At 37.5% G+C, this 21,449-nt stretch overlaps 1 protein-coding gene across 2 annotated transcripts in view; it reads right to left on the bottom strand.

Moving 5' to 3' along the window:
* LOC119743059 (alpha-(1,6)-fucosyltransferase-like) overlaps positions 1–18,697 on the bottom strand; it is a 52,056-nt gene extending 33,359 nt beyond the window's left edge. The window contains exon 1 of one of the 2 annotated variants that reach the window (XM_038219397.1): positions 18,523–18,697. The gene's annotated coding sequence lies outside the window, so the exon portion shown is untranslated. Of the gene's footprint in view, positions 1–2,486; positions 3,334–18,522 lie in introns of those variants that run through there. The other variant, XM_038219399.1, reaches the window with a different exon arrangement.
* Between the last annotated feature and the right edge of the window lie 2,752 nt (positions 18,698–21,449).

Here is a 21,449-nt window from a genome sequence, read left to right as displayed (position 1 = left end):
GTAGGGGGTGCTGAAGCATATTCCAGCATCCCAATCCAAAAAGTTGGGGGTGCTGCAGCGCCCACAGCACCCCCCGTTCCTGCGGGCTTAACACACTCATGTTTTACTATACTCTTGAGGACAATGCTTTGTGTTTCCCTTTGTCCCTGTAATATGACAATCTCCCATAGACTAAGCACATTTATAACCGTATGATAGAGGACCATTTTCATCAAAAGACCCAACACCAGAGGACTGAAAGGATCTGTTGTTCTCCCTTTATGTGTCGGTCCTTGGAGGTTATGTAGAACACGTACACAGGTTCAGTGCATGTACTTCAAGTGTACTACGTTCAAGCTATGTATGCATGCAAACAACTTATGGTTTGCTATTATTGTGGAATAAAAAATTACAAATTTACATACTCTAATCATCAAATGACTAGTATTTCATGCTACACTGGAGATCGGGTTCCAATGCAGAAAATGTGACTAAGAAGTGTGTCAATAGGATAATTGGCATATGTATGGCTTTCACACAATGAACCTCAAATTGTCTAAAATCCCTTCACAAAAATATATCTAAACTTGGTACAGAAGTGCCAATTCATTGGTATACATGTACCGGTATGATGTCCGAATTGGACAACCACTAGTGTGCATTTCAGACATGTCATCTCTGTGAAAATAAATTTATGAAATCTTCTTTCTTCACAGAGTTATTTTGACAACAGCTGCGTAAAAACTATACTCTTGATTTGGCAACATTTTTATTTACAAGTCCCCAGTCCATTCTGTTACCTAACAACAGCTGTTTTAGGTTAAGATGATACAAACAATTTGAAAGGTTCTCAAGAGGTCAAGTACAAAGATCTAAATTTACGAAATACCCAAAATTTACATTAAAAAGATAAAATCATTGTATTTTTACATTAAAAAAGATAATCATTGTATTTTCTTCGACATTCTCATTTCGTTATCTTTTACAAACCTTGCCTACTTGACTACCAAATTGACCGTCAATATGGTCGTAAAATCTGAAAGCCAATAATTCATTTGACAGACCTGCATTTTTCCATAATGGCAATTTGTCTTTCATAATGTGAGTACACGTTTATTTTACTTTATCTTTATTCACATCGAGGATTTTTATGTTGCTTTTAGTTAAAGCCAGAGTCCATCATTTGCAGCTATCCAAAAAGTAACTGGCGTAATTATTGTTGAAAAACATACTTGGTTGAAAGATAGTAAGGGATCTTAACTCCCTGTGAAATTGTTCGTTCTGGCAAGCTGTCATTTTGAAGAAATCAACGAAAGAAGGCCTTTCTAACAGTGCTTCTGTTCAAGCACCAGTGCTTCTGTTCAAGCACCGTAGGAAATTCAAATCAGTAGTTGTTTTGTTGGCGCGCGCGAAGCGCGCGCAAGCATTGGCACGACGCACACGCGCGCGCAGTTGCTATAATTCGTCGGATCAGTACGCAACATCGCGTATCCTGCAATCGGCTAGTGAGAACGTGTCTCAGATGCTGGATTCAGGCCCGATTCAAAACATGATTCAGCCACTTTTGATTTGAAATCCAGATCCTAGAATGTGGTTTTTCTCGAAAAATGCAGCTGAAGCTAAACTGAAACTTCATCAGATTGGTTGTTCAGCATCCTTCTTCAGATATTGAGCACTTTCGTTGCTTCAAACGAACAAAATGCACAAATTACAAATGATGGACTATACCTTTAAGTATACAAATATTGAGTGGCTCAGCGTGGAATGGGAGGAATATTATCGCAAGGTAAAATCTGGACTTTTCCATTGCACGAGGCGTAGCCGAGTGAACTGGAAAAGTCCAGATTTTACCGAGCGATAATATTCCTCCCATTTCACAATTTAAAGCCACTCAATATTTGTTTTATATAACTTACATATATAGATCCTTGTCATTTGATATATTTGAACTTTTTTTTCAATACAAAACTGGAGGGAAATGTATTTCTCTCTTCCAAACCACCCTTTCACGAAAATGTTTGAACCCAACGCTGTAGCGCTGGCTCTTTGGAACAATACGCACAACGCTGAACGCGCACACCAGCATGCATTTGCACACAAATACCGCGTCATGATCCTAACTGTTGAATAGTATTTCCCATTCCCCATGGGCGGATAGTACTTTTTGAGCCGCAGCATGAATGGGAGCAATAACGAATGCCACGTGATGTGAGTTCCACCAATCAAATGACAAGGATCTGTATGTCGGTTATATAACTCACTTTATGCATACGGGACAGACATTGGGATAGGCCATGTACAGTGGGATAGACAATGTTACATGTAGGTGCTGCATGCAGTTGTTCCTGTACATGTATACTAAAAAATGATTGCAGAGCCATTTTGCTTGCAAAATGCCTCCAAGAAAAATGAATACAACTGCTGCAAACTGCTTACTGCCTGGATTGACCTGACCAAAGACATAATATCCTGCAAATTATCTGTTAGAATACTGAAGTCTTACTTACCTAAGCAACATTTTGTTGTGTGATCAGGCTCATAGCGAAATCAAGTCATTGCTTGCTATTTCTGTCTTCACAGATGTTCAGATTGTAAATGTATACACTATGCATCAGTTTACATCAAAATTTGAGAGTTCCATCCAAAATTGGATCCCAAATTTGTAAAGTCCATTTTTAATATAATCCTAATTATTCCAGAGCTTCCAATTCCAACTTTAAAATCAGCTTGTGGGTTCTACAACGCATCTTCTGGTGTCCAATTCGCAACTTGAGAGATTTCGGTGAGAGATTTCCTTTTGCTGTGTTCCAATAGCATCAGTCGATCGATGTCCATACACCGACTTGAAACCCATTCAAGTGTACGTCTCTTTCACCGTCGCCGGTGATGTTTTATATTCCCCTCCGCAGATACAGTGATCGCATCAACCCCTGATGAGTGATGGCACGTTTTACACGCTCGTTGGTTTAATGACGAGTGTGATGGGCTGCATATCACTCAATACAATTCTGAAGGCCTTGTCCGCAGATATCCAATCAAACGTCCTGCCTCCCACTGGGCTGGTTCCTGGGAGAAATGGTGGCGGAGCGCGAGTCAATTTGAGATGCCAAATTAAAATGATCTTGATCAATATTCTGGAAGTTCACAGATGGTCACTACACATGCAATGTTCAGTCAATTGCTGACAACTCGTTGGATTGGGGGGAAAAAGGAAGTCAAATACTATCTTCCAAAGTTCTAATGTTTTAACCTGCTATTAAGCAAAGAAAACGGTCACGTTTTAATCTACTATGCCACTACCGGTATTTCTACGAAGTTGAAATTCTACTGAACATCTGCTGCCCACAAGCAAGATGTTGCAGTTTGTGTAATAAGCCTAGGCAAAGAAGATATCACCGACATGATGTCACTGGGGACCAGCCAATAGCAGCATACCTTGGCCAATCATTAACCAACCGTGCCAGGCTAGGATTGGTGGAAACCCAAGTATACACAGCCAATCATAGCCATCCATTCGCCAGACACAATACTGGCTTCTTACTAGTTAGGCCTATACTAAACATTTTGTCATGATAATACAGCGGTATAATCATCCAAATATGGAAAATTTGGAAATGCTTTCTTCTTTTACACAGTTCACTGCTCACGGCTACAGAACGGCAATGAAAGTCTACTACGTGTTACTTTGGGGTAATTAACTCACTAATTTTGCCAGCAAGTCATTGATATGTTACCATGGTAACATGCTGGCATGGTAATTTGGGACCATAGCCATATTAGTTTCTTCATAGTCTATTGTACCGGTAATCAAGTTCTTTTAATGTTTGTTTCTCATCCCCTGTAAGTGTCTAAAATGAGTTTGAAGGACATTACTTTTCATGGTTTTACATATGTGCATTTGAAAGACCATAAACTGCCAGCAAGGGCAGCATCCTCCATTTTGATATTTTAAATCACTCTTGACATCTGCTGCATCTGCATCTGGATGTTTCATCTTGGAGAAAATGTTGACTGTTCAAATGCAACACTTGTTACAAACTAATGATAGTAAAAAAACAAACAATAAGCCTCTTGGCTGAGGGGTAGAAATTGGCATTTTTTTCGCCCCCTTCACTAATGTTATTTCATTCAATTCTTGACATGTAGCTCTGTTGGGATCATCTAAACTATCGGTACATGTACCAGCCATCAAATTTTTTTGATTTGTATTTTATCAGGTCAATCCAGTCAGAAAGCAGTTTGCAGCAGTTTCACTCATTTTCACGAAATGTAGTTCAGCAAACTTGCGACTCATTTTGTTGAGCTTTGACCGCATTTTGAAAACGACTTCCCAACATACGGAACTGTACAGCGTTACTGCTTCGAAGCCAGACTTTAATACAGCAGGCAACCGCCCACCATATTGCAGTATATACATGTAACCATGCATTATGCATACACCTGCTCTGCTATTCACAAGGGAACATGATAGTACTGCCCTTCTTTACTCCATCCTTTTCTCCACTAGGAATCCTGGATTTTATTCGTTCTCCAGAGAAACTGAATTGCATCTGCTATTCACGTGCATGTCTACAGATGCTTAATAATAATGCAATACATGCAATATGGGGTTTGGCTGTTTTTTTTACGTGTATGTATGTTCTTAGTAAGAACATATGGGACACACCCTGAAAAAGCTTGCCCATATTGAACATCAATCATAATAGATGTCCACAATGAATGGTTGAAACAGAATTGAGGATATCTTCAAACACATACATGAACATTTGAACAGAAAGCCACTGGACATTTTACAATTGTAAAAAAAATATTACAAAACAGCTGGCATAATTCATGAGGAAAAAAAACAATGAATGGAAGAACTTCTTTCTAAAGTTCACTTATTTTTTTCTCTCATATTTGTAAGCTTTTTCAGAAGAAGCCAGGGTTAGATGGGTCTGCTCTGACGCACCACATCTCTCCTTGGTTACATAAACATGTACAACGGACTAAACAGACAAAGCCAGAACAAAACAATAGGTCACATTTTAACGATAATTAGCAGGACACGCAAATTAATCAAAAATGTAATTAACGTCAGCCTGCAAACTTCATGTAATGGTTTTAACAATGTATAACAAATGGTGCACACCACTAATGTGCAATTTGGAAATAAAAAAAAACACGCACCAAAAAAACAGCCACTCCATGTAAATGGCATAGTTCATTTGCTTTTAAAGTCAATATAACTACATCACAAAGGTAGATTTTGTGACTGCCAACTTGCTTATTCACATACAAGAAAACACCACCCGATACATTATCAAATTAGTCCAACAATATGATACACGTTGCCATCTCCTACACAATCCCCCCTTTCTCATCATTAAATCATTACGGCTACTCGTCAGGTAAGCACACAACACTCATACATTATGCTTATACAGTCGATACAGAGAACGTGTACGTAGAAGTCACCAGTGGAGGCAAGCCAGCACAAAAAAAACATGTTTACCAAAAAACAAAAACAAAATACATTTTCAGTACACTAATGGTTTTTCCTACTGTACTGTTTAAATGGAAGCCCAGGTTCTGAAACCCAGGTGAAATTTGACACAAAAAGTACTTGGACATAATGAAATGCCACAATCATATTTTTTTTTAACCTAGAACACACAGGCAGAATTAATGTTGACTGAAAACTCGCGGCGAACCTCAAAATGTCTGAAATGGTTTCTTTGTATTTTTGTGGTGGTTCTGTTTCTTTTTTAGAGATGTCTGAAATTTACACAATAGTGACGATTCATTAGCAGGTCTGAATTTCCGCCAACTACCGGTACTGAATGAACTTTAGACATTTTGTCCCAAACAAAGAGAATTTGGACAATTTTCCTCGCTCAGGCCAATGAGATTTAATGTCTTGAAAAGGATTGATGTCTTAAGTGCCATAATTACACATTCTAAAAGCGAAATTGAAAATGGTTAAAATATTTCAGCTTTCTATTTGAGATTATCCAACATTCCTTTTCATCCATAAGAACAGCCCCCCCCCAAAAAAAATGCTTCAAATGTCGTAAGGGAAATGGTCCTAAGAAACGTGTTTTTTTTGTGAAAAAAAATTACTACAGAATTTATAAACACAATTTGGAATTGTCAACGACTCTAGAATGTGCTTGATAGCTGTTTTTGAGTGAAAACAAACTGCATGTATTGTTTACTGCATACATGTATTAATACGAAATGACCTTGGACAGTTCTCTGAATTAAGGGATGATTGGGTACCAAATGAGGTAGAAAATGATAATTTGTGTCATTGGAAAATATAATTGTCTTCAGACAATTTAAAAAAAAAATTAAAAAAATCTCCCTTGAACTTTACTCCCTTAAAATGACATTTCACTAGAATTTGTGATGATTGACTAAAAAAAAGGTTCTAATGCCTTCTGAAAAATTCCCGCCTTTAATGTTCATTAATCAAACTTTGCACCTTGCAATAACTTTTTCCCTGTAATCAAAAATAAACTGACATGATACTCAAGATGTCCTTTTACCGAATGGACACAAAGTAAAAAATAATTCAGAATAACATGGTGTGCTGCATGCTTTCTGGTTTCAAGTGTGAAAATGAAATGAATACCGCTGAATGTACATGTACACTGTAAAAATTACGAGACTCAGTTCACCCACATAGCCACATCATTTTTTGATGCGATTAAGCAATAATATATTTTATCATATTCCATTATTTATTATTATACGTATCCAGCATTCTGCGTTTGTGTACTTCGATTTGCATGTTTAAGTTTTGTATCAGTTTCCAGTATAAAGTGCAGAAAAGAAATATTAAACAGAACACATTGGAATTTGATAATAAATTCAAGTAAAAAAAAGATCATTCAATATTTTAGTGTCAACTTCAAAGGCAAAATGGAAAATTCCCATAGTAAAATCTAAGGCAACATTTGTAACTCAATTAACCAGTTCGCGCTGGGAATATTTTGACAAGAACGGAATGAGGCGGGGGGGTTAATTTTCACTCGACCTCAAGCCAGGCGGGTTGAAGCCATCACCCTCGGGCAGCACACTCATATTTCCGGCCTCGCTCGCTGCGAGCGGGTCGCTGACAGATATTTCTGGCCTCGCTCCCTGTATGTTTATCCATCATCCATTCCGAATACCGCAAAACCTTTGCGTGTACACACGTCATCTGGCACGAACTGGTTAAAAACACATACTTTTTTCACATGTAGAATTACACTAACTGAACAGTAAAAAGCAAACCTTTAAAAAAAGGAATTGACGACGGAATTTCTTGAATGATGACAAACGGTCCAAAGGGACTGCATCGGTGATGTACTGCTGATTAAATTCCATTCCCTAAATCACTTACTGATACTGTAGATATTGTACAATGTATATGAAAGTATCCATTCCAGATGGTGCCATTTGTGTCATGCAAAGAATTTCAACTAAATTGGCTCAGGAATACCAAATAATTTTAAAATTTTGCCTCAGAATTTTGTATAAAAAATAATTAAAATACAAGTACGTTATGCTTTGAGTTTGAAGTTAGAAGCAAGCAATTTCATACAAAATTTGCTTCAATTCCAAAATTCTGTATTCCTTCCTCCATGATAGAAGTAACATACATTTCATGTAGGGTTTGCTTAAAGGGAATGTACAACATTTGCTTTTGCTGCAATTTTCAGAAATAAATGGATTTGGAGGATTAGTACCGGTATGTTATACCATAGCAAATATTGTTACATTGTACAAAGACTTGTTTCACATTTTGGGCTGGTACCGGTAGATGCTGGGAAAAACCAAGAAAACCAATCATGTTCTTGTAGTCTGGTTCCCTGACCCCACTTAAGACGAAACGGAGCAATTTATAGACTTTTGGGAATTGTAAGGTCAGAGAATCAGTCTAGTAGGCTTGCACCCCTTCACAGGTGTGTAATCAATTACAAAGAAATGCGGAATAACTAAATATGAAAAATACGGAGCAGTTTTTGAAAAAAAAGAAGTTTTTTTCCAATGCTGGTCGGCCAACCAGCATTGGAAAAATATAATTTTTCTTGAAAATGTCAGCACACCAGGAGCCATGATTATACAGGATGCTTTAGACTGTCATCACTGACAATCCAGTAAGGTATTCCGTGAGAATTTGATCATTTCCTTTTTTTATGTTTGCAAATGTTGTATCTTCCCTTTAAGAAGCAAGAAGCAAGAATTCATTTGAAACTGTGAATTTTGAAAATTGTATCAATTTTCTGGTTTGAGGTTAACAAGCATTAAACAATGTACAAGTAGTCAGATTTTTTACTGAATGCATTTAATGATAACGGTCCTTGAACACATCTTAATCATTCATTGGACAAATGTGAAATATTGATGAATCATTGTGTTGGGGGAAAAAATGTTAATTAGGAATGAAAAATTGCGGCGGGCTTTCAAGCGATTCATAAATAATTCCTTTTTTTCCCTACTTCTTGGGGTTTTTTTGACGCAGGAACAAAAGTGACTTTTTTCTGATATGACTAAGACTGAAGAAAATCACCATCAAAAATACCTCTGCGGTGATGATGCTAAGGCCAAAAAAAAAATAGTTCTGCTTCCGATTACATGCCTTTCAAAAATAGGGTCGGTCGGTCGAAAAAACAAAATTTTTTTGCCAATTTTTTTATGCAGATTGAATGGGGTATTCAATTATATGCGAGGTTTTAGCCTGAACTATTTCCATTGCACTACGAAAGCTATACACAAAATGAAGTGAATAAAACCTACCTTAATTATTGTCATATATTTACGTTCGATAATTCATAAAAAAATAATGGAAAATTGAGGCCGTTCACATCATATGCACAACGCTAGTCAAGACGGGAAGCTGGCCACAACTCCAAAGTGTGTGATGCACTGTGCATGTGTGGTCCGCGGTCGACAGACCTCGTTTTACAGTCGAAAATTTCGGGAAACACGCTGCATGTATCACTCCAAATACGAGTAGTGCGATCTCAAAATGAACTCTTGAACACGGCAAATACATACCCAGACAAGATAGATCAATTCTGTGAATTAACTTGCAAAAATGTTTTTTCTCCATCGGTGTTTTCTTGGCATTTTTACGATGTCGAATCCGACCAGTTGACACTGACAGTGCACGTGCCTCATGCATAGCCATGCTAGCGCTAGCAATCGCATAGCCATGACAGACTGGTTACCGCACTTTCATCATGTCTTCTAAATTGGCCCCTGGCGGCGGGGCGGGAACCAGTCATCACTGCATTGAGCAAGGTTTACGCACGTGATTATAGTCACCGTGACATCGAATTGCGAGGTATGATGACAGATCGCAAAGCGAATTTGGTTTCTTTTGAAAAAAGTAGCGAATATAAGTAAGAAAACAAATAAATACAAGCATTTTTTGACGCAAATGGGTCGTTGAGAGGTATTTTGTGAAGACAGAAAAGACAACAAGCTTTTATTTTTATTTATTCAATCATTATTATTATTTTTTTTTTCTGGAATTGCCGATAACATTTTTAGGGTCGCAGCCTAAAAATAGGGTCGGTTGGGTAACCGGAAGCAGAAGTATTATTTTTTGGGGCCTAACGAGTCCTGTGATATACTGTTGGTCATTATCTGAAATTAACGTAACTGACTCAGTAACTGCCAAAAAGCTATCAATTATTTTAAGATACATGTAATAACAGGACCATACTGCCTGTCAGAGTTTCAATCTGGTTACTTTAAGATGCATCATTTGGACGGGAAATATAATTTTGACCTTAAAAAGAATCTTTGGCAGATAACTTTGTTGTTAATCTCTTAAACAAAATATTAATCAATTTCACAGGATTTGTGATCCATCACCACAAAATGAGCATTAAGTCAGACATTTTAAGAATGGAGATGTTTTTATTTCCAGATTCTGCAGAACAAGAGCTTTCTAACATGTCTAATGATATATAACATTTGGAGGTTTTGAGTTCAGTTACGGAAATATAGACCACCAACAAAATTGAAGATGTTAAAAAACTATGTTGTTGTTTCTTTTGCCAAAATGACATTTAAATGTCACTGTTGTATGACAGTGACTGAACAGTCAACTAATTAAACAGGATGAAAGTAGGTTTTAAAGATGTTTGATAGAACCAAAAAAGGGGAAAGGTAGAACAGGACTTATAAAGGTAGAACAGGACTTGAAAACAACACAAATTGACCACCCCTTCAAATTTTGGCTTTGCCCCACTGTACTGCACATTGGCAATGTCCAACTTCTCAGTGCTCATTTCCTTGTGACAGGACACATTTCACATTTTATCAGCATGTTTTATTTATAAGTCACTCAGAAATCCATGCATTCTTGTGTGACATGACTGGATAGGAATATGCGCAGATCATGGCCTACGGGTCAGTGTATCTTATCATCTGCTCTACACAGCAATTTTGTGCAGTACTTGTTCAGCTTCGGGTTCATATGATTCGGCTGTTTGGATGAGCTGGATGTTTATTATTCTTACCCGTGATACACGTGATACACGTATGGTACAAGGCTCTGTCAAAAACTGCACTAAGCGTGCAAAGCAAAAAATTGTGGTTAATACTGGTATGCCATTTATTTGGTGTCTCCTGAATGCATTATACAACGTATAAGCTTGAAAAAAATGTACAATTAAAATTAGTTTGCAATTGTACCCGGTACATGAATTGTTTTTATATTTTAGCTCACTGTAAATTTAAGAATTAAGAAAAAAATTCTTTCAGTTTGTCACAAAACTACTAAGAATTATTCCATGTTGCTCGTTGTAAGTTGTTCAAAATGGTGTCGTTTCCGACAAAAAGGTGAACAGGTACCTAATACTTTGGTTCATGGCAATGGTGCGCGTAATATATTGTACAACATAATCAGCACATCTTAGAATAAATGTCAGATCAAATTTTTGAGTTGGCTTGAGTTAATCTTGGACACTGTTTGCAAAACGTTTCCTCAAAGCGTGCCTGAACTGTCAGGGGCTGGTATCCAATTTGCAGATTGGCTAAAAAGGAACAAGAAACGAGCCACCTGAGTGAATGTGTGACTTAATGAGTGTGGCACGTGTGCGTATCTAAGATCCGTTATAATTTGTCGTGTGCAGGCGACTCTACACACACACTCATTTGGATGTTTGCACGACACTTGGGCACCATTAACCGTAACCCTTGATCGGCATTATGAGTATGAAGCCACTTGAGTAACGAGGTATGAAGTGTTGCAGACAATTTCGGAGTGAAAGACTGTCCAGTAGCACTTCTAGAACACCTAAGGTTGTAACACGTGACTAAATTTGGAACGCGACAATATGAACCGAAAAATGTATGAAATATCTTAATAAATAAATTAATAATAAACAGCAGTTAAAACTAATAAAAGGCGCATTTTATCAAAGGCGCTGGTCTACATGGAAGAGGAAAATAAATTTTGGGGAGGTAAGGCCAGTAAGTAAAATGTGTTTTGAGTTGCCACTTAAAGTGTGTAATGTAGTGTTCTTGTCTGAGATAATCGGGAAGTGAGGTCCATAGGTTAGGGGCAATGCTAGAAAAAGGTCTGTCTCTAGGCCTATAACCGGCTAGTCGAGTCCGGACAACAAGGAGAGTATCTTGAGCATAAAACATTTGAAATCTGCACGATGTTAAATCAGATTTCAAACATTGATATGGATGACTTTAAGGCTGACAGTTCATTCACTGAAGCTCACAAATATTAGTAATGAAATGGATTATTCCACTGTGATGGCAACATGAAAATCTTTGATTCAGTAAAAACAATTACACATTTTTACTTCCTCAAAAGCTTGTTGTTCTGCAAAAGACTTTCTCTGTACATGAAAAAAAATTCACATCCTTACTTCCTACTTCCTACAAAAAAGGGACTTTCTTAAACATTTCATAACAAAATAGCCATTAGGGGTTCATGACATTCATAAACATTTGCCAGAACCAGACGTAGATTTATTTACACAGAGAAGCGAACTCAGTCAGTTTTTGAATTTGCGGACTAATTCTTACAACGTACATCTGGCGATCAACAATATACGAAAAATGTTTGGCAAAACAGTATTAAAGATGCATTCCCAATGCTCTTTTTGAGTGTCATCCTGAAAAGAAATCGATACAAACGTTGTTCGATTTTGAATGAGACATCAGCCAAAAAATATTGGCCCATGTTTAGTTAACTTTACAAATTTTGAATTGCTTGCGTGACCGACAATAATTCCATTCTTACAGGGTAGAGGTTGGTTCCTGCCCCTGAATCAGTATTAATAATGTATGGACCGGATATCAGTCTCCTGGTAAGGTGGTTCTGTTTGTGACCAAAATAAAATCCCGGTTTTTTTTTTTGAGGGCTGAAGACGCCCAAAAAGAACAAAAGGAGTGTTTTGATCGGAACAAAACATACAAATTGAAAATTTAAAAAAAGTGCTATCAAGTTTGTTTGACATGTTGAACTTCCAAACCAATGGTTTGACAAATGTATGCATCCTTAGCACCTTAGGCCAAAAAAAAAAAAGTCTCCGGTTTCTGGTATGCGCGCGCGTCGCCGTAGCCATGCGCGTCGGCAAAATGAAAAAGTTTTTTTTCAATGAAAGATGATGTCTCAAAACCGCCAAACTCACTGGTTTGACTGGAATCCTGCTGCTGCACAATTTTAACGTGTTTTTAGATTGGGTTATGGTCGAGAATAAGCTTTATGTGGCCTCTCTGGACTCCCATATATTTGCACTAAGTTTAGTCGAGGACCATTTGCAGTCATCAGCCGACATTTGAAGCAAAAAAATCAGGTAAAAAAAAAAAAAAAAGCCGCGTCGCCGCACCCCTTTTTGGGCAAGCTCCATACCAGAAACCGGAGACTTTTTTTTTGGCCTTAGTCACCATTTATGTTTAATTGATCAAAGTGTTGTACATGTAGTTAGCATTCTATTAAGTTTAGTTATTGTTGTAGTAAATGAACTGTTGCATTAGCATTATATTAATTTGTGACAAATGGAAAATAAAACAATACAATACAATCCTTAGCACCAATAGAAATTGCCCAATCTCACTGTATCTCTCACCAACAGATGAAACGAGTGAAACACTCTAAAATAACAACAGGATTCGTTGTGTTTACAAAAATATGTGTCTCAAATGCTGTAAGACCTGTATGATAAAACTGCTAAACCCATCACAACTCTGATAAGTATACAAACGGTGTCCTGACTCCTGACCCTAAATGATACCAAAACATACTGATGTACGTTAAAGGCAAATGGGATCATTTGTAAACACTAAAACATTAAAAATGAAACTGCCAAAATATTATGAAATAGCCCACTTGGTTGTACGTAAATAACAGTATAAAACATCCTGTGAAATCTTTGAGCCTGGTATGCTGTCATTCTCAAGCAAAGAGAAATTTTGTGTCAGTACTAACGATGGTAAGGACCTAACCATCAATGCGAAAAACAGTTTCTCAAATACTACAACCGTTAAACTGCGGTGAGCCAGTTGCTGACTTCATGGGTACGCTCATCCAGTCTCGTCACTCGGGTACATTAGGTATATGTACCGCTATGTACACATATTACTTTCCCATGACCGAGCCGGCACTTAGGCACTCCCAAATCTGTCGTTCTTTGAAGTTTGCGCGACAGATTTCGTGAGCTGCACTTTGACGGTTGCAAATACACAGCATTTTTTCCAGCACCAATGGACACAAAACATTGAACAGTTACTGAGTGGAACGATGTCTGTAACAGGACTTAAATCGGTCCATTTCATGAAATAAAGTACAAATATGCAAATGATCCTGCCTTTAAAGGGAATATACATCATTTGCTTTTGCTGTAATTTTCAGAAATGGATGGAATTGGGGGGTTGGAAATATGTAGCAAATACAATTACACTGACTTTTTTGAGGTTTTGGGTTCGAAAATGCTATAAAAACCAAGAAAAACAATCATTTTCCTGTAGTCTGGTTCCCTGACTCCATATAAGAAGAAACAGAGCAGTTTACATACATTGGGGAATTGTAAGGTCAGGGAACCAGTCTAGCTGGCTTGTATCCGTTCATAGGTGTGTAATCGATTGCAAACAAGTGCGATGGTCAATTGGGGCCAGTATTTGAAAAAAGCCAGTTTTTTCCAACGCTGGTCGGCCGACCAGCGTTGGAAATTGATACAAAAATACCACTTTTCTTGAAAATGACAGTATACCAGGTGCCATGATTTTACAGGATGCTTTACACTGTCATTCACTAACAGTCCAGCAAGGTATTTCAAAATGATTTGGTAGTTTTATTTTTTGATGTTTGCAAATGTTGTATTTTCCCTTTAAAGAAAGGAACAGCTTATTGTACAATATTTTTGTTTTTGCAATGAGGGCCACACTTTTACACATTAGGGGACTATTCACACTACAAATGTACTCCATTTGTCCATGAACCTACATCAATAACTTGATGCAGCACACCACCTTCTCACCTGCAGATGTCATCAACCAGCAAAATCACTGATTATATCAACCTTGTGTTACATGTTGTTCAAGCGATATTTTTTAAAATCATTGTTGATACCTGTACCTCACAGGTCTACCAAATATTTGCATTCGACAGTTTTTTTTTTACTTGTACAAGTACATGTAGATGCAAAAAAAGTTAATTAGAAATGCAAGGGCCAAGGTTGCTGAATCTCCCATCTAATTACTGACACAAATTAGATGCGCCAATGAAAAATAACTCATGCTTACAGTAAAACCTGTACACCGGCTTATCAGAATCAAACCTGTGATAAATCGACTGGTGAATAAAGAGTATAGGAAGCTAATGCAATGTAGACACAGCAAAAATCAATGCTATATGAGACGGGTCTAGACAACGACCAGCAATCGTCTTGCCGACAGCTGAGTTAATGAAACTGCAAAGACAACCGGTCAATACTTTGTGATTAATGAAGCAGGTGGCACAATCTAGCGCTACTATTTGGCGGGTCAATACTTCATTTCGAGATACATGTACGTTCATTTTGCGGGAAAGGATTGGGGGTTCGTAAGAATGAATGGCCATGTGCTTCACTGCTTGTTAGCATAGGTTATTTGATACCCATTGGGAATGAAATTTGATGCTTTTTTTGGGGGGGGGGGGTTATCAACTTAAAGTCATCATGTCCGAAACAAATACATGTAATTTTGTCAAAGCATGAACTTGCTTCCTTAAAGGCATGATTAAGTACTGGAGAGTTTATTATTGACTTAATGTACATGTATCATTTGGGGGGGGGGGGGTAAAAAGTAATATGAGAGGATTATTTTACAAAGACGGCCAAACGTTTTTGCTTTTCTACTTTTGTCACATTGTGTACCCTGATGAATCCAACAGAATCAAATAACAACAAAAGTAAAGGTTGAAGCCTGCTAAATCAAACAGAATCCAATAACAGCAAAATGTGCAGCCTGCTGAATCCCACAGAATCCATCATCTTTAAGTGTGGAGCCTGCTGAATTCAAAAGAATCTTCCAACAGAGTGTGAGGAATGCTGAATCCAAAAGATTCCAACAAAAGCAGAGTGAAGCTCGCCAAGTCCAACAGAATCAAGTAACTGAAAGAGTGAAGTCGCCAAAATCAAACAATCACAACAGCCAAGCCTGAAGCCTGCCTAATCCAAAAAAATCAAATAATGGCAATGCCTAGTGCATCCTACAGAATCCAACAACAGCAAAAGCATGAAACCTGCTGAATCCTAAGCCTGCATTTTCTTTGTTCAGATAAACAAGATGCAACAGAAAATGCCGTTGGGATAATTCCTTGATTTTGCCATGACAGTTATAAACACTTACCCGTTGAGCATAACACTACGCAACATATTTGACAGAGCTAGTCCACGTCTGGAAGGTAGCATCTTATACCTCAAACAGAAATGTTTTGACATTTGAAGATTCAACCCCCAACTTGAAAAAGAATGTGAGCGAAAATGCTTTCACCTCATTGATTTTTCTACTCACTACTACATATTGACATAAACCAAGTATAAGCCATGTGAGAAAGTTAATCCCTTTAGCACTAATTTGATTTTCTTTTGCTAAGCCCAAAATAAAATACACATCGGGACTTTTTTTGTAAATGAGCAACTGGAGTCTAGTAAGTCACTCTTTGTTTTGTTATTTGCAGATAAGCTGTAACTATGTCCAACTGGTTTTCTTAATGACTTTGGGGAACTCCATAGTCAAACAGATGCTGAGGCTGATTGCAAACAGTTTTCCAATGTACTTAGTGTTTTCCTCTTTCAATAGTTAAGCTTTGAATATGTTTACATTTGGTTAGTTTTAATTTGATCAATCGGGTCCTTCAAACAAATTGCACAGCAAAAATGTCAGAAACCCTGACAAATTACTGGAACTTACGGTCTCTGAGGAAAAAAAGAAAGTAACTGAAACAGTGACATTTCTTCCTTTATTTTTCCCTTTTTTAATTTTTGAAGCTACATGTAGCATACTGTATGCAAAATAGAATAGATTTCACAAATGCATGTACACATTTTTGTGTTCACTTTTCCTAGTAAAGCCTGTTCAGCGATATTTTTTTTATATTTATAATTGTTCAATTCTCAAACATTAATTCTATGTGCTTGTATTTTGCTATATTATATTTGGAATGAATTGTATTTGTTTATTTATATTGTATTGTATTGTATTTCATTTGTAATGTATACAGGGCCCCAATGGAAACCAGTTTAAACTGTTTGGGCATGGATACCCTTGGTAAAGAAATGGAAAAAAATTAATACAAATTTTGGCAAAATTAGAGACCAACAACGTAAGTTTGGTGGGAGAATGCAATATTATCTGTGCATATTTTTTTGAAAATTTAAAGTAAACGGAGGAAAAGTATGTAATTAGTATTAAAAAAAAGCCTCCGAATTGAATGACAAAACAGGAAAGGGAACCACAAATAGCACCAAGTACAGTATATGCTTGCACAAAAATAGCACCCAAAAACGTAAAGGTCAAAACTGTTTTGTATTTTGGTGTAATAATAATAATAATTTGGGGGTCTAATTAGCCATACTCGCAGCTGAGAAGCTGAATTGCGAAGAATACAGCGAAAACGTGGTGGAGCCGAAAGCATGTAAAGGTGCCTTAGGCAGCTGCCATATGACCCATGTCTGATCACAGAGCACATCCAGATCCAATGTGTTGATTTTTGTATATGGTGTTAAATTATTCATCCTCACCAGTGAGTGATGTTTTTGCCATGGTGTTTCTGTGAGGCAACCAATTACCATTATCAGGGTGTGACAAATGGTTTGTGGGGAAAAATATAAACAATAATCAGTAGAACTACTAAAGTTTGAGAAATGACATTTATTGATGAAAATGTGAACTACTTCACATTAATCAATGTATCTTTCCCCTTACATTTCCATGAATACAGAGCACAAATTAATTCTACCCCTTATGTTCTTGGTTTAGAATAGACACTTTCAAATTGCATTGCTACTACTAGAATGCTAATCATTTAACATTACTTACCACTCCCACCCCCCAAAAAAATTGATATAAATTAAGTTAAATTTTAAAAACTCCTTTAGTCCACAGACTCAAATAAAAGACCAAATTGAGTTCGTCGAGTGTGGAGCAATGTCCAAGCCTAATGCCATAAGAATGAAATTCATAAATTTGCATTCAAAATCTGCATCCCCATGATTCTATTATTAGCCTAAAATTTCATTATTTTATAAAAAAAAAAAAATTATTTTACACAAAAGCAACTTCAAAAATGATAACATACCTTTGTAAAATGTCAACATTTATCAAGATCATGATGCAATGTCAAAACAGCCATTCGTCAATCTTAACTTGAAACGTAATATAAAGTCTTCTGAAAACTCAGTCGAAGAAAGAATTTTAAAAAAAAATTACTAATTTAACAAATGAAAAAAGCCCCATACCATAGGCCTACCCAAATTTCTGAAGCAAAAAATATACAAATTTCACTTGGCCTAAATTACTTATTAGTAGTAAAAATATGGTGTTCTTTATTAGTTGTAAGTAATTTCTTTAATGCATTTTTTTTAAGGATAGCATGGATGATGGATTAAATGCCTTAAATAATGATAAAGCCTCCCTAGTCACTTCAAAATATTTTCAAATGAATTATTATTAATGATGTTGCCAAGGTCGGTTGAATTGGTTTGGTAGGTTTTTTTGTGGCACTCTGTTTTATGAATGCCTCATTATCACGCTTATAACTGGCGGGACAACACCATACTCTTTATCTTTAATTCATTATTCTTTCGTTAATGGCTCCTTCCTGCGAGCAAATTACGGGCCTAGTAGATACAGTACATACAGACGCGTAGCCCATTCTTCGCGAACGTGAATCAAATTAGAAAGGTCGCGTGCGTGGCCATTGAGCACCGTACACAGCACACACACGGGTCGATTATGATTTACACGGTCGACTAAACACCAAAGAAAGGGAAAGTATGGGCTCCGAAACAAGCCTATTGTTGTGTCGTTAAAAGGGCTTTTCGAGTGCTATTCACGTACCTGATCCAAGACTGTGGCAGGGTCTTTCCCTTTCAGCGGCTTTCTGGTCCAGATGAGGCTCAAGATCCAGCTCGGAGTGGAAGTATTTAAGAATGCTACGCTGCACTGTCTTCGTCAAAGGTGGCCATCTTCGAATTCGAGTAGCGAAAGCTTAAGTCAGACTGTTATGACGCCCTCTTGTGACGATGAAAGTTTTTTCCGTCAACTTCACTATCATAATAATTTATCATGCATACATTATATTCAGTCTTGGACAATCTTTTATTGATGACGCATCCTAAACGTAGGAAGTCTAAACAATGATGCATATATAGCGCGATGTCTGGTCACCCTTCTGAGATTCTGAGATGTCGATTTCCAATTTTTACGATGTTGACCCAATGTCAATGATTCACTTTTCATGATGTCGATCATCATATTTTGTATGTCGTCATCACGTGCAAAATTATCTCAGGATATGTCGCCTCCTACTTTCAGGATGTCGTCATCCCATGTTATATTATCCCGGGATATGTCGACATCTTACATTTTAGATGTTGTCATCCCGTGATGACTTATATTTCAATATCTCCACATCGTGGATACCGTCCTCCATAGCTCCGTTGTAAGACAGACGACAGACACGGGGAATGATTGTGGGTTGCACAAAATACGAAAACGTGAAGGCATTATAGGCATATATGAAAAAAAAATCATTAGAATGTAAAGGAAACACTGGATCAACACACGAAATTAACAATAATTGACTAAACGAACAAAGAGACAGTACAGACAGTTTTAGTATGTTGGTCACGTTTATGTTTTGCACATTAAAGCTGACTATAAACCCCTTGACTATAAACCCCTTTTGTAACCTTTTTGAATTCTGCCTGAAGTCATGTTTCGACAGTTTTTATGTTATTAAACACCAGTTAATAAATAAATGAAGCGAAAAGTGAAGTTGAGAAACAGCTGTCGTACTGTTCTTACTCTGAAAAGTTTTATAAACGTGGACTTTTTTTCACTTTTGTTCATTATGGATATATCGCGTTTTGAAAACAAAAAAAGTCTATAGACTTCATTATTTTGACGGGACGGGAGAAATACACAGACACACTTAATTCTAGCACGTTTGTTTATGGTGTAAATCGAGGATTTTCTTTTGTTCCTCTTCCCTTTTCCCTTTTGTACACTAACTTTTGTGCAACACCTGTCATTGGTTCTGTACCCGTTTTCTAATCGAGGTCGTCCTCGATTTGGTTTCTGTCCTCGATTCACCGATGTCGCACATGACTTGTGTCCTCGATTTACACCATAAACAAACGCGTTTTACTTGGTGCCTGGCCATGCTCTTCTTGAGGGCGCAATTCGAAATCAGTGGTATAACGATTGTGACGGCTATTCCTTTATTCATATTTTTTTGCAGGGTAAGGGGGGTGGGGGGGGGGGGTGTTGGCATGTTTGGGGTTTGGGAGGAGGGGTAGGCATGCCACATGTCCCCTAATTATTTTGGTCTCGAGGGACGTCGCTACCGACCCACCCTCAGCCCAAAAATGAGTTGGTTTTACATAGCGTATGGCATTTGCTTAAGCGCTTAATAAACAATATTTGTTGCATACCTTGTAGAAATTGTACCAGATTACCCCTCATCCATCCAGATTTTAAACATAAAATATTGCAATCCTGTCCATATGGTAACGGGCCAGGAATGGGACAGGGATGTATACAATCAAAATATTTTGTTTTGTGCGACAATATTAAAATATACTTCAAATTGTATGGTTAAAGGAAACAGTTTTTGGTCATTTTTAATTTAAATTAAAACCATGCTGTCAAATTTTGGGGATTATAGCCTAGATCAGAGGGCGTTACAACCTTATGCCTCGATTTATCAAGAACGATTTTTAATTAGTTAATTTCTATTTACATTTTATGTTGGGTGTCTGCAACGCTTATAGGCTTCCCGGATTCGGTTTCTCCAAAGTGCACACAAAAAAATCCACTATTTATTCGCGCCTATAACGCTGCCCGCGTAATTTTTTATTCCTAGGAGGGTTAGGGGCAATGTCATGAATAATTCATGTTTATCCATGAGAACGGACAATGACATCAACAGCATTGTTGTTAGTTACTCAACTAGTTAAAATACATTAAAGCATTTTAAAGAACGGTTGTCGTCTAGCTACCACACAGTAGCCTAGTGGATAGCGAGATGAGCTATGGATACAAAGATCCCTGGTTCGAATCCACGTCGTCGCTGCTCATTTTCATCAGCTATTTTTCTTCTCCAAATTTATCACTGAGATAATTTTAAATTAATGGGAAAATAGAACGAGAACCTAAGTCTTGCAATGAATCAAAGGAAAAACTGAATTATTCATGACATTGCCTTTAACCCTCCTAGGAAAAAAAATTACGCGTCCCGCCCTACGATGATGATGTATATATAGGCCGACATGACTGGCCGGAACCAGTTAACTGAATTATTGTCAGGCTGAAAAGAATTCCTAAATTGTAAAGAAATCGTTCCATAACAAAACGTGGGCCAATTGATTGTTTTGTGTTCGATGTCGCATTCAAAAAGTGAATAACGTTATGTTGCAATGGTAATAGCAAAGTTAAACAACTGTTGGTATTTGGTGGGTGTGGGGGTGGGTGTGTGTGTGTGTGGGGGGGGGGGGGGGGGGGGGGTAAGGGGGTATTTCCCTCCCTCAATATTCTGTACAGACTGCCCTTTTCCATTCAATTACAGTACCCTTTTTCCATCGGCGTCCCCCCCCCATATGTGCAGAGTGCCCTTTTTATTTTAGTGCCTTTTTTTTTATAAACAAGTGCCCTTTTTTTTGAACAATTGCCCTTTTTTTGTAAAAACACCAGTGGGCTTGGACGCCGGTGCCCTTTGTGTAATTTCGTGGAAATCTTGCCGCCCTGTTTAGTGTCAGATAGCG

Source organism: Patiria miniata, unplaced genomic scaffold (assembly GCF_015706575.1).
Source record: "Patiria miniata isolate m_02_andy unplaced genomic scaffold, ASM1570657v1 HiC_scaffold_6, whole genome shotgun sequence".
In the NCBI taxonomy this organism is placed as follows: domain Eukaryota; kingdom Metazoa; phylum Echinodermata; class Asteroidea; order Valvatida; family Asterinidae; genus Patiria; species Patiria miniata.
Note: the sequence above shows the minus strand (reverse complement) of the source record. Positions and strands in the feature narration are given on the sequence as shown.